Source organism: Pleurodeles waltl, chromosome 5 (genome assembly GCF_031143425.1).
Source record: "Pleurodeles waltl isolate 20211129_DDA chromosome 5, aPleWal1.hap1.20221129, whole genome shotgun sequence".
Classification (NCBI taxonomy): Eukaryota; Metazoa; Chordata; class Amphibia; order Caudata; family Salamandridae; genus Pleurodeles; species Pleurodeles waltl.
Genome location: NC_090444.1, coordinates 1,130,067,525 through 1,130,082,919, shown reverse-complemented (window position 1 = coordinate 1,130,082,919; position 15,395 = coordinate 1,130,067,525). Strand labels below are relative to the sequence as shown.

At 42.6% G+C, this 15,395-nt stretch overlaps 1 long non-coding RNA gene across 2 annotated transcripts in view; it reads left to right on the top strand.

Moving 5' to 3' along the window:
* LOC138297359 (uncharacterized) overlaps positions 1–15,395 on the top strand; it is a 245,488-nt gene that overhangs the window by 104,189 nt on the left and 125,904 nt on the right. For both annotated transcript variants that reach the window (XR_011204054.1, XR_011204053.1), the window contains exon 4: positions 7,960–8,019. This is a non-coding gene — a long non-coding RNA (uncharacterized lncRNA). The remainder of the gene's footprint in view (positions 1–7,959; positions 8,020–15,395) is intronic.

Here is a 15,395-nt window from a genome sequence, read left to right as displayed (position 1 = left end):
AACAGAGGAGGGCTGCACCAACCATGAACAGTTGTTTGGTCGTGCATCCATGATTGTGCCTGAGACCAAGAAATGCAAAATCTGGAAGGACGTTCATCTGAAAATAAATGCTGTTGGTGTGGCACGCGCTTAGTGGAAGAAATGAGGAAGAGGTGGTATGAACTCCCGTCTCACACCAAAGAATGGGTAGCCACATGCCTCTGTGAGTCCCGGGCACAGGAGATGGTCCCTCAACTCTACCCCAATCCATGACACTGGAGGCAATGGTGGATTGTACCCAGAGGCAGTAGTTGAATTTGTCAGCCTCAACACTTCTGCAGCTGCACCATCGCAAAGTAAGTGTACCCTCATTTCACTGTATACTACATGCATGTAATAATAGAACTGACACAGGCAGATCAGTATGGCACTATATTACATTGCAAAAGTACCCTTATGGTGCATCATGGGACTTGTAGTCAAATAACTGCAATTTGCACTCAGTGTCAAACATGTATTGCATCATATTTGTACAACTTAAATGGGTCCTCCATACAATGAAATCAATAGCATGTTCATTCTTCAAATAGATGCACATGATGAAGAAATTTAATCTGTTACTGGTGAAGGAGAAAAAACAGGTCAAAATGGTGGAGGAAGGAGCTGTATTAGGGGATAGTCTGCTCACACCATCTCATGCCCAATCCAGCATGTTGTCTTTCTCCCCACACCCACTATCATGTGAGGAAGAGGATGCCACCCACTCCAATCCAGCCACAAGTTGTAATGCCCCAACACCAGCATACTGCAGTCCATGCTCGTAGGCGGCTTGTTATACCTCATATTCAGGTTCCTTCTGTATTCCAGCCAACTGCAGAACAGGAAGAGATATTTGGTGGTCTTGAGGCAACCATGCTGCATATTCAGTGCCTGCAGCACAAACAAATAAAACTAGTCAACATTAATTGGATTCAGCATGTAACATCAGTGGGTTTCAATATAGCAGCCCCTAAAATGGACAACCTAACTGATGTCATCGAGAATTTTTGCACACAGGTGGCAGAGGACAGTACCATCCAGAGGTGTAGAGAGGGGAGCAGTGCTGTGTAAATGGGTGCTTTAACAAGGTCCATTGGATGTTTTGCTCATGCCACCTCAGCCTTATCAAAGTGCACTGTGACACTGCAGGTCGAAATGAGGCACTTCAGTGGGGCTGTGGCATGGGGCCTTGGGCAGCTTACCACTGCCCTGGAGGACATACAGAGAGCTCAATTTGCAAGTGAGGTGGTTAAACAGCAACCTGATAGTGAGGATTTGTGGAGTGTTAGCAACATCTCTGCCACAGATGCATGAGTGCTGCAATGCAGTAATAGCCATACTCCTGCACCTCCCCATGATGGTACCTCCCATACTGACGTAGTTACAGGAAAAATGCGGGATATGGATCCAGGAGTGCCTTGTTTTTTTTTTTAATGTTAGGTTAGTGCTGTAACCAACCTACATGATAAGGTACTGTTGCATACGTATATGTGCAACACAGATAATTTTGAAACAGTGGGGAAACACCTGACAATAAAGGTGTGCTCACATTGATCACTCAGACTGTTGTGTAAGCACATTTTTTAATAATTTTATTGGAAACATAAATATGACATACATTACAAAGTAATGTGTTGCAATGTGGTCCCTGTGCCTCCTCCCCTCCACTGCTCTGTTCTCCTCTTTCGGATGCTGAACTGGGGGTCCGGGTTATTCATTCTCAGATCTCAACACAGCAATGTGCAGGCCTCCTCTGTAGGCAATGTTGTGTAGTATGGCACAGGTTGCTATCATCTAACAGACCATCTCTGGTGCATATTGCAGGACTCTCCCCCTTTTGTGCAGGCAGTGAAGCAGGGATTTTATTAACCCAAATGTGCGTTCCATTAAAGTTCTGGTTCGATGATACACTGTGTTATATCGTCTATCATTTTGGTTGGTGGGAGAGAGGTAGAGTGTGAGAATCTAAGGTCATAGGGCATATGCACTGTCACCTGAAAAACATTCATTGGTGTCAGACAACATACAGTTTGTGTGTATTGGGCAATTACATGTATTTTCAGTTCCTAATAAATATCCACCATCAAACTCCGCACTTTCCAGTCATCTGAAAATTCTGTTGTGCCTATACATGTGGGAGTCATGGGTGCTTACAGGGAAATTGTGACACTATGTTAGTGATTATGTTGTTGGACATTGTACACAACTTGAATGTTCAGGGAATGGGTATTTTTGCGGTTCCTAAACAGATATTCAGTATGCGCTGGTGAACACGTGGACACATGTGTCCCATCTACACACCCTATGACATGGGGGAAATTGGCAATCCTGTAAAATGTCAGTTTAGTACTTTGTATTTGCCGCACATTCCTGGGTAGGTACATGTAGCGGTGAATGTACATAAGCATGATACCTAGGAATCTCCTAAAGAAATGTGAAAGTGCACTTTGAGACGCCACTCCTGCAACAGCTATCACATCCTGGTAACTTCCACTGGCTAATAAGTGCAATGAGCACAACACCTGCACATGGGCTGGGATGGAATTTCAGCGCAGAGTACTGCTTTCTAAATGTGGCCTTAAAAGCACTACGAGATCCAAGATGACTCTGCAACTTAAACTGTATTGGTCATATATTTTCTACTCTGTTTCTTTGGAAAAGGGCCAGCCTGGCACAAAAAAATCCTTTCTTGTCTCCACCATCTCTTCCGCTGAGTGGCAGTATCTGCATCCTCCCTCCTATCTGGTACAGGGCAGCCATTGTGGACAGATGTGGTGCATTCTGGGCCTGCTTTAATAGTTCACACCCATTTTCCACCTGTTTTGAATTGATTGTAAATTGCATGTGGAAACAGGACAAATAGGTACTCTTCGCTATTTGCGGCTGCCCTATACATCCAGCGATTCCCTTATACCAACTTGCGATTACTGTTCGCAAATGTTTGCAAGTCACAATTCAGTTGCATCGCAATCTTAGGTTAGTGAATGGGTTTCATACATAGCATCTGGCCCTTTTGTATTTGCTGACGTGGTTGCGACCGATTTGCGTCTTGCAAATTGTTCGCACATCTGATCCCAGTTCAAAACTTTGTATATGTAGTGAGTGCACATTACATAGAGAGTGAAAGAAAATTTCAAAATGTCTATCACAGTAATTGACTGCCTGAACTTGAAAGTCAGCATGTAGAAGTGTACAAAGTAACAGGACAGGGTCAACATTTGCAATGACAGAGAACTGGAAGAGACATGTGTAAACTAAGAAGTACTGTAAGAAGTGTGTATGAGTTAGTCAGTATACATAACATACATGGAGAGCTATATGTCTGTAACAATGTGCATAATCATTAACAGCTGCATTTTGTTCTACTTTCAGCTGACCAAGGATATGGTTTGAAGCCATGGGTCATGACCCCAATTGTTTATCCCCAGACAGAGCCAGAAAAACAGTACAACCAAGCACTGATTAAGATGAGGAATGTGGTTGAACAGATATTTGGAGTACTGAAGTTCAGGTTCTGATGCCTGGACATGCCAGGGTGAAGATTGTTATACCCCCCCCCCACCCACCAAGGTGTGCAAAATATTCTTGTGTGTGCAATCCACCATTATATATGTTTAAGAACTAATGTCCCATGGGACTCTGAGCCTGAAGAGACAGACCAAATAGAGGAGGAGGATGATAATGGGGGAGAGATCCACCACACAATGGCTGGTTGGTGAAGTGACTACATTGTGGACATTGTTTTCATGAAATATATGACATGATGGACACATTGTCTGTAATTGTTTCAAAGGTTCAACATGAGAATATATGTTTGAACTTGTTATGTTGTCCTCATGTTACAGTCAATGTAAACATCGTCATTTTTTCTCAACTAGAAGTAGGCCTCAACATGTAACAATCATGTTATCAAAACTGTTCAGCAACATGGGGCCATGGCTCAAAATAATTAATCAACCAATGTAGCAATGGAATGTGATGCAGTGTACTGCATAAAAAGTGACAGTACAGGCTTGCTACACACCCACATTCAAATTGTCCATTCCTGTCCTCACCGCATAGAGCAGTGGACTGCTGCACAGCTAGCAGTCTTGCTGTGTTCTGCAGCAGCAAAGTGTGTTTCATATGGTACTCAGTGAGTGTTGGAACACAAATCACACATTATGTCCATACCTGAGACAAACCACTCACTGTATTGTGTCTCACCAATGCAGTACCATGCAGAATGGCAGCACTTTGCAGGAGCAAATGTTGTTGCAGATACCGTCACAGATCATGAGTGACAGTTGTCATGGGCAAAGGCCAAGTAATATGTGTTCTTGTAAAATGTCATTTGTAAAGAAGGCATAAATAGATGTGTGGGGATCCTCAAAACACTACACATGTGACACAATTTGTGTCCAGATTGTCCTATATACCACATCAGGCTATAGTTGACAAAATACAAATTGTCATGCATTGCAAAGCAATACAATGAGGCTCAAAGCCCTGTAACACAACACTATGAACAGATTATCTTGCAATGTGTGGCATTACCCAGAGAAGTAGGATGATTGAGATGTTCCTTGCAAACATCACAACACCTGAGGGATACAGAAATGGCAAAAGCGTGAAGTGATTATGTCAAAAGTCATACACAAATGTATGTGTACATACACTATCTCGTTCAACATGGTGCAATGCAGGATTTTGTTTATTAACTTACCTCTGCATGGTAAAAGTAGTTTACCCCTGCCTTGAGTGTACAAGGCCATAGTTGAGGGGATCACACATCTTGTATCATCCCAAAAGGGAAATGGCATTTGAGTGTGTGCCATTACATAGCCCTGTGTCATGGATTGCAGTCTTCTTGGACCAGAAGGGTCATACATGTGGCCAATACACGTGAATCACAGTATTGCTCCCCTAATATCCTTTGACTGTAAACAAAAGGGTATATAATGAGTTTTGCCACACAGTGCAGGACAAATAATCACCCTACTGCACTGCTATGTGTGAAAGCAAAAGGAATGTAATGTGCTGTATCTAATAGAATACAAATCATTCCTTCCTTTTTTTTCCCCCTGCATTGGTGCTGTTTTGGCTGCCTAGGGCCAACGCAGGCCCCCTTAGCACCATGGAGGAAGTGTGCTGGTGTCACATGCAGGAATGTATTTGTGCATGAAGGTGCGCCTTCCTGCATAGCAAACTATTCAGTGAGTCATATTCCGCCATTTATGTGTGCTGCGGAGTGCGGCACACATTGAAAGATGAAGTAACAAGGAGATTTAAAGGTCTAGCTAGTAATGCCACTTCTGGGAGGGTTGTACTTCCTGGCAAAGTTCCAGGCTTACCTGGTTTAGTAAGTTTGGTAATGTGTCTAAAACCATGGGATGTGCATGGAGATCCCCATACAATGGTCTTGGAACCCCTCTCTGCTGCAGAGTAAGACAATGCAGTGATTTGCAATGTATTGTGTCACTCGAGATTAATGACACTTCTCAGGCACAAGGTGGCCTTGGGTGGCTCAACAAATATCAGAATAGATTTGCGTTGTGCATGTACCATGTTGCATTGGGCAAGCGCCACAACTATTGTTTTATACATATAGCCTTAAGTGGATAAGTGTCTTTGCCACCACAATATATGGAAGACCTTGCCTAGCTTTGTGCATATGACATGGCTGCCTGACAAACACATGTACAGTATTGGATTTACACCAGATGGATTAAGAATGTCCAGTAAATCTGCAAGCTAGGTGGCACTGACACTGTATTATGGGAGAGCCAACTCTTCTCTGTGCTTCCCTAAGTGTGTGTTGCATCCATGACACATCAAATGGAAGGATTCCTGACACATTGCATGAATAAAGAGATTGGGCTGAATAGGGAATACAAAAGAGTGGGCCATAGGCCCCGGGAGCAATCTTCACATTCACATATGACTGTGGGGGACATTCAGTTGTCTACCCTGGTAATGGTTGTGACAGCTGATGTGTGCTCATACAGCTCATGAGTCCTGCTTTCCTGTGCTGCCATGCTGCTTGCTGTTCCCCTTGCTGGTGGAAGATAAATGCACATGCATTCCTTGAACCCAGACTGACTCCGCAGCCCAAGTGCCGATTCACCTGTCATGAAGAGACTGGGGTGTGAAAGACTTACAACCACCCTGATTCACCGCCTGAAAACTGCCCTCTGTCACACATACCTGCTAAGTGGTGCCACCCCAATGTAAATGGGCCCTAGGTGTGTGTGATCCACCATAATACAGAGAAATACTCGACATCAGGCCGGTTGGGTGGGTCCCAACCCATGCATTGCTCTGTTGTGGAGGGCATTGCACGACTTTCACCAGTTGGAAGGCGTGCATTAAGGCTAATACATGGAACTGACTGCAGAAGTGCAAATGATTTGTGCATTCATCACACTGTGGACATTTGAGCAGTGATGAGTAATAAAAAAAATTATGCAAATCTCAGAAATGAGTAGGATACACCTAGGAAATGACACAATGAGTGTGGCAGGCTTCATACTAGGAAGTGTGAAAGTTAATTTCACTTTCTTTTACTCTCTGTTATGCTGTGCTGGGTGTAGGAGGTGTTTTTGGCGAGTGGTTGGTGTTTTGTGGTCAATATTAGTATTGTTGATGTCCAGTATGTCCCTGTCCTGTGCAGTTTGTGTGCTTGTTGTGTCCTTTTGTTGTTAATTGTATCAATTTTTTCATTGTCTTGTTGGGTGTCTGTCAATTTGGTGGTTTAATACAAGGGGTATGTTTTTGACTATAGTTAGTAGTGTTGCATTGACCATGTTTGGAAAGGGTAGGACTAATAATTTGTCAGAGGATGATTTTGGGGTCCTGCTATGGTTCCCGACCCATTAGCTACCAACATGCAAGCATAGGGGATTGGAGTCAGCCAAGGACACCCTGCCAAGGAGCGGAAGGAGCACTGGGAGAGAGTTCGTTGGCACTTGTCAAAGGTGTTTTGGACACAGCACACAGTCCACCAGCAGAAACATTGCTGGACTGATGTGGTGTCCCGAGAGGGGGTTCTGATGGACCATATTGGATGGGAGAGCGGTGACCTCATAGCTATGTATGTATGTACCATCTACATGTAGTTATGTTACTATCACATTTAAGACTGTGTAAACATGTGAGAGGCAGATAATTTATTGTGTTGGTTACCACAATACAGGGTAATGATACACAGTTTCCATACACCACCCAGGGGGGCTGTTCAATAGGCCGTGGGTAGAGTTTTGGATTTAACATGCATGCTCTTGGAAACATTACCTGATTTCACATACATGTTTGTTCAGGGTAAGATCCATATATTTTGTAACCCTGCACAGGTGATGTGAAAGATGGAATGTAATGTTCAATCTCCTTTTTTTATATGTTCTGCATTGTTCAGCACATGTAGATAGATGACAATGCCTCTGACAGTTGTGTTTGTTCAGGAAGGTAGCCTTTTCATGACAAAATATTTGCACCTCCTTCCAAGGGATGCACACCTGCATCATGTTGCAAGGTAGCATGCTTTGCCACTAGGCAGCACTCTGTGCACCAATGCCATGAATAGTCTGAAATGTTCTTTACAATGTTATATACAGTGTAAACCTGTCCTTTTCCATCGCAGCACTACTTTGGTCTGCCTAGAGCCAATAGTTTCCCGTGTTATGGTGCGAGGGGTTCTGAGATGATGCTGCCCACCACTAAACATAACAGTACATGCCTAAGAATGCTTCAGGCATGTGATGATAGATATCTCTGAGTCTCAACATCCACCCACCTCTGCCATGCAATGTGACTAGCTGCATCCCCTCTTCAGGCAATATATACATATGTGTGCCAGTGTGTTGAATACCCCAAATCAATGGGATGTCATAGTACTGTTAATGGAATTAAGACTGTGTGTATTTGCACTATTTACAAAGCAATGTTCCAATTATTGTCTCGTAGGTGGACCTACCTCATACATCTGGGGGGAAGATGGCACCCTTCTGGATCCCAACGCTCCCAGTAAGTGTACTAACTTCCTGGTTGTAGCTCAGTAATGTTTGTGTGTGACCCATGATAATGGTTTGTGATGTGTATGGGGATTTATCAATCACCTTCCACCAAATTACACTCAGGATTATTTACAAGCCATGTGCGCCGCAGGTGAGTAACTTTCTGTGATGCACTGGCAGTACATTGTGCATTTCCATATCTACAAGGCCATGCAAAGCCACTTTGCATGGCTTTTCATGGCCTTGTAGATATGGTGTAAGACAACGCAGCCCAAGTTGCAGTGCTGCCTTACACCGAATCAGGGAAGCATTCCATTGGCTTTGCATTGGGTTTTCACATGCAACAACCGTGGATTTTGACGCATTGCCAGATTGAGAAGGCATTGTAAACCTGGGAATAAGTAAGGATTTTATAGCTCCCCAGGGGAGGCGTAACAAGGAGAAATTTCTTTATTTTGGCTCACTTTTTCAACTTTCTATGTGTATGAATTTGCAGAGCAAAAAGCCTTCATGGATTCTTTTTGAGCAGGAAGATATACCTTGCTGCATAGAAACAATCCAGTCTGCGACACAGGCATCATTGCACCAAGGTGCAAGGTCACTTGCTGCACTGCCCTGCACCACTGGGCTTGTAAATAAGCCCCTCAGTGTACGAACACAACTGAACTTGTACACAGATTAATGTTAAATGGACAAGGACATATGTCAATGTGCATGTAGGGTCAAACTATGCAGGCACAAAGGTAGCATGCATCTTTAACAGCTGTCATGATTGATCTACTACTGTTTTGATGCTTATGGCACATATCTCATAATCTGGCACTAATTCAGCAGATGGCCAACAAAATCTCAATTTAACAGCCAACACATGCCACAGGCAATACATAAATGTTTCAACAGATGCTGCAGCAAAGTGGAATGAGCTAGGCGAAGCTTGCCTGGACGCAGTTTGGTTGCCTATGTCCATAATTGAGTACAACCCTGCTGCTGATGAGGTGTAACACATTACCCAGACAGCGATACCAAGTGTAAACGTTACCGTCGCCTGATATCTGATTTAGAGTAGGTGTGTGTCCAAATGCCACATATATTGCTTCATTTTGTATCATACTATGCTCATACATTCTGCATACGTTTAACCTATCTTGCAATATACGTTCAGTGTGGAAGACTATTGGTATGGTCAGACATTCATGCTGACCAACACTTAAAATTTCTGGTGACGCACACCTGTTCATGTGACTGTGTGTAAAATCAAATTCCAATTTGATAAAACTTGCATGACCGTGTCAGCAGGCTAGCCATCACAAACAAACCATTAGTCCTATGATAGATGCTGCAAATATTGAAGTGATATGCCAAAGTAGTTTCTAATCATGGATGTGAGTCATGACAAATGATATCTCAACATCCGTGTCTGTAAGGGTGTGAGTACATTATCAGTAGTATTTTGCCCCAACATTTACTTAACTTAACCTGAGGTATGGCTGTTGTGATCCAGCCTCAGGGGTACTTGAACATTCCTCAGAATAGTCCATGTCATTCTTACGTGAAATGGACTGACAGGAGAACATTAACACAGCTACCCTGGAGGCTGTAAGGATATAAGCCTGCAACTTTGTAGAATCTTCCCCAGCCTAGGTATACGCCAATGACAAGGTCACACATGGATCTGTACATCACACGTCTTTTTTTCCACTTCGTGTACCTGTTAACTCCACATTCCAAACCAAGGTTTTATTACATTCCATTCTAGCAATTAAGTCACACTGATACGGAGTTCTCTAGGAGGCAGAAAGGCTCTGTTCTAAATCATGCAAGACACTACGGGCATATGCAGCCCCATTTTTCTTACGCCCCCCCTAACGCTACCATGTGTGCGCTGTATTTAAAATGTGGCACACCATGGCGGTAGTTAGGGGGCTAGTGGCAAAAATGTTGACGCTAGTCTGGAGCTTCGAAGGATTAGCAGAAAAAAATTTGCGCTAATCCTGCAAGCCACACAGAGGCCCATTGTAGCCAGTGGAAGCCTCCTTCTAACGCCTGCTCTGAGCAGGTGTTAAAAGTGCCATTTTTCAGCCCCTCTAATGGGGGAACAAACTTTTGCATACATTATGCCTGGCGCAGAGGGTTGCATGCATTGAGCTACTTTGTAAATATGCCGCAGCTTTTTGGCCCTCTAACGCCACATTAGCATAAAAAAATTATGCCAATGTGGCATTAGAATGGTGCTAGGGGCTTCTAAATATGTTGTTACATCCCTATCGTTTAAATGAAAAATTGCAATTTTTAGAAAATCATTAGACACACACATACAACTTTATTTCTTCAGTCTTCTTGGTGCTGATCATGCAACCCGATCTGGTTACTGGAAGCTGTAAACTGTCATCTTCAGTGTGAAAGATTGCTATAGATGATAAGGAATCAGCAACATCACTGAGCATTCAAGTCAGTCTCGCTTTCACCAGTTCAAGTTGGAGACCGATGAAATACAGGCCTAAGTTGAGAAGAGTCTCAGGGCACTGGGAAGTCATTATGTGTCCCTTTGGTAGACCTCACTTGGAAAGGTTAAGCATCTTTTCTAAACATGATGTCTTTTGCATGTCGCCTCTTGTCTGCAAAAACTTTCATCTTCAGTTTTTTAATCAAGTCCCTTGTACAAATCATCTTTTCAGTTTTGTATCTCTCGATGGGCCATTGATGCAACTTGGTTGCCATTGCTCTTCCCAACATCAAAGTCGCAGGACTTTCACCTGTGGTCAAGTGGGGTATTGAACAATAAGTTTGTAGAGTAGATATCAATACTGTTTTCAAAATGAGCATCCCAAGAGTTGCAGGCTGCACTGCTTTTTTTTAGTGTACCGATTAAACGCTCAAAAAGTCCAGTGGCCTGCTGCTATAAATATGTGATCTTTTGATGCTTTGTGTTCAGGTGGCCTAGAAATTATTTAAAAATCTTTACTGTTGAGAGGAGAACCATTGTCAAACTTTGCAATGGCTGGTATGCCCCATGTTGCAAAGATGTCATTATGTTTTTTGATTACCCGTTCGTGAGTTATGGATGAGAGATCTTCAACCAAAGGAAAACGTGAATATTTATCTACAATCAGCATTAAATGATGTCTGTTATCAAGCGGACCAAAGAAATCAATGGCTATTCTCTTTCAGGCATACTTCAGGAGTTTTGACATGTTCAGGTTATGTTGAGTAGCGTTGGTTGACAGGCAGTTGTAAATGTGAAAGGCACTGAGTTCATTTTCAAATCTTTCATCTAAGTGGGGAAACCAAACTTGGTCTTGGAGAGATCTCCTTATGGGGACAATACCACAACATACTCTCTGTGAGCCACTTCAGTCACTTTTTGTTGGAGATGCTTCAGAAGCAGGATCCTCGACCCATGCAATATAACTCCTTTCTGAGTTATGGATAATTCATCTTGAACATTTTTGATATTTACCATAATTACTGAGAGGTCGAATGTGTTTGTTCCATGACTGATATATAATTATGTCTTTTAACTTCAGCAGGTCATTATCATGAATTGTGGCAATGACAATCTGCCTAATGATATAGCAGCTGGAATACTTGACAACAACAAAATTAATGTAGGCCTCAGGTGTCTTGGATAGAGTACCTTGACCTTGTATAGGCACTCTCAAAAAGTATTCAGCAGGATTCTGATCCTTTCTTGGACAATGCCCAATTGTATAATGGTACTCCTGCAGTCTTGATCCCATCGTTCAGTGTGAGGAGGTATCTTGGATTTTGGATTGCCAAAAATGGTCAGGAAGATTTGATGATCAGTCACCAGTGTAAAAGACTTTCCATACAGGGATACATGTAGATGTGCACAAGCCCATACCATAGACAACCTTTCTTTCTCAGGCTGTGAGTAAGCATGTTCTATTTAAGAGAACCTTTGACTAGCATAGGCCACGATATGCCATCTGGTGTTTGGACACCCATTATGCTGTGTACTGATAGTACCCAACCAGGCTAGCGTCAACCTCTGTATGAAGCTTTGGATTAAAGTATGCCATTTCCGTAGCATTTTCAGTGCCGTGTTTGATTCTCTTGAAACCTTTCTCACATTCTAGTGATCATTGAAAATAAACCTTTTTCTTTGCCAACTCTCGTAATGGAGCACTAACAATGGCAAAGTCTCATATGTATCTTGAACAGTAACGGGCAATGCCAGGAAAACAACGTACCATTGAAACATCTTGTTGGGGGTCAGAATTTGAAAAAGCTCGTACTTTTGCAGGATCAGGCATCATGCTCCCATGTGAAAAGATATGGCCAAAGAATTTCAGTTTTGTCTTGTTGTACTAACACTTGTTTGCATTCAAGGTTATCCCTGCATCACTGAGTAATTGACATGCATGTGTGAAAGCTCCGTCACATTCTTTCTGTGCAGCTCTGAAAATTCACATGTCATCTCTATAATTGAATGCATTCAGAACAGGCTGTATGATGCATTGATTGACATCTTGGAAAAGTCCTGCAGCCAATGAAACACCAAAGCTAAGGGCCTCATTTACAAGAATCTGACGCATCAGCCCGATGCAGTGCGGACACTTTGCTGCACTGTGTGCAAGGGAAAGGCCGGAAATGTCTCATGTTAACTTATACATCACATAAATGTATGTGTTTGCCCAGTGGAAATTTGTTTAGCCCAGTCCAGCCCTGCCAAGTGTTCATGTGTAATATGCTGCCACAGTCGTGGTTGTCCTTTGAAGACTGCAACTTGTGGTCTAATGTTTAACGAGTGGCCAGTACTACAAGTCCCATAATACAAACTAAAAGACCTGGACTGAAGCAGCACATCATGCATGGACCTTGGATACTTGCCCAACATGACTGTGACAATGCACCATGAGGCAAGTGTGCTTGTCTTAGGGCTACGTCTATGTCTCTAAGCAATAGGACAGATATTCTCATTAATATGCAGCTTTAATTTCATAGCCTTTAACTTTCTTAAACAATGGGAATTTACTTAATATTTCTTGATGCAGTGCATTGGGTGCTTTGCACAGCATGCATTTTTAACGATATTGTCCCTTGCTGATGCTTACCCTGTAGAGCCTCCTGGTCCTCAACTACAGCCCTGTTCTGTCCTTCCATTCCTGCCACCAACTCTGTTGTGATGACTGATGCTACCTGCTCCTCCAAGGAATTCAACTCTTCCTGGTCCTCAGGTCCTCCTCCGGTCCACATGGCTACCCCTCGGTTTGGTCTTGGCCAGTTTCTCTTTGGTTCTGTGCTTATAGTCATGCCAGTGCTTCTTGCACTCCAGCACTGTTCTTTTGTTTGGCCTACACTGTTAATCGTATCCACTATGGACTGCCAAATTGCTTCTTTTTTCCATAATGGCTATTTGGAGTTGGCAAAGAGAAGCTGTTCATTTTTTGTCACCTCAGTTATTAACATTTGGTCCTCCTCCTCACTGAAATTGGTCCTCCTCTTCCTCTTCCCCTGACTTCCGTCTGGACAACTAGGCTGGTGTTGGTGCTGTTGCCCTCATTGTTTGTGTTTGCTGCTGTTGATGATTTGCAAAACTTTTATTGTTTGTGAAGACTCCTGCTGCCCTAGGGACTCCTGATTTACAGGACGTAAAACTTATTTTATGACCTGCCAATCAGGTTTGCATCACTTTAGGAGCAGAAGCATTACCACACTTTGCACCATCCTTCCCACCGCATTTCGGGGACCTTACAACATGGTGTGGTGTACCATAAATACGGCATATCCATGCCCCTTCAAAGTGTTATACTGCAGCGCAAGCTTTTCTGATGCATCACTGCATTGCTGCATCAATGCGTCAGTTCTCATCTTTATGCCCCTCAATGTTCCATACTTGTGGAAGGCAGGCAGCGAGAGAAGAAATTGACGTTTGGGGGTTAGGGTCCCTTGCCTGCAACAAACTCATCCGTCTGTAACTATTTTTGGAGTTTGGATCCTCATTTGGGAATATCTTTTACAGTTTGGAGATAATTCAAGAACCCATTGCTTGGACTCAAAGTACAGAACATCTGGATTAACATACTGTGCTTAGGAGCTTTAAAGGTTAATTTTTTTTTAAACTAAGGAGACTCCTGTTTTCACTTTTCTACACTTTTGGTTCTGCTGTGGGAGTGACTGTGGTGGCCGCCTGCAGAAAGAGATCTCACAGGAATGACCTTTATGGATGATTTGCAGGTATTGACGCTACATGTGACTATGCATGTTTGGAGTCTTGTGATAGCGCTTGGCTCATATTTCTGCTCAAGTTTATTTTTAGACACATATCATTGTTTTAAAAATATATTCAGAGATAGTATACAAAGTGTGAATAGCAAGTGAATTTTACTGTTTTCTCACTTCTGAGCTTTTGGAAATGCACTGTAGTCCTCTTGCTTTTCTGCTCGTGCTGTCATTTTCCAGCCAGTGGAGCACAAGGTCAGTGGAGAGCGAGCAGAGGCACCAGTAGTACCGTGAGCCTGTTCTTCTGTTATTTTCACAACATTAGTTTGGGCAGGAGAACGAGCAGGTATGGGTGCCGTATCTTATTTATGGAACTGTGTGAACTCGTCAAAGGCAGTATAACAGCAACACTGGATTTAAGCCTTAGGCCTTTTTGGCAGAGGGAAATGCTCTGTCACAAACATGATGGATATCCCATCCATCATATTACAATTCCATTATATCCTATGGAGATTGTAATATATCGGAAGAATATCCATCATGTTTGTGACAGTATTCCTTCAGCCAAGATCTAAATCAGGCCCATAGTCTTTTGAAAGGTTTCTACTCACATTTGGTGCTCATGAGGTTGCTGCACCTGGTTTCTGGAAGTTAGCTCCACTTCACTACAACATAAATGAGATTTCATTTGTCACTTCCTTCTTCAGGTATTTGTGGTTGCATTGCCTCCTGATGGTCTACGGATGTTTGACATTGGGGAACTCCAGTATCTATTTGGATACTGATGCTTGTTTTTATTTCAATTTCTTGTTTTCTTTGTTAAGTTACAGTTTATTTCACTAGTGTTTTTTATTGCCTCTTAACACTACCATGCAGAATAATTCTCCTCCACTATTCTTTCTTCCTACACCTGGTGAACCATTGTTAAAATGGCCACAATGAAAAAAGGTTTTTAAAAACTAATTGAAAGTAGGTGGTCTTACATTTTCAGGCGAAAAGAAGGCTTCTTTACTTCTTAATTGTCTTGGGTCTGAAGAACAGGAATGTTCTTAACATCTCCATGATCTATCTTATGAGGATGAGAGAGAAGCAGTACCTAATGTGAATGATTTCAAAATATGCATGGAGAAATTGGATAAGCATTACTTTTCTCTATAATTTTGGAAAGATACCATTTGGTATGCGTTCACAAAAGGCAGATGA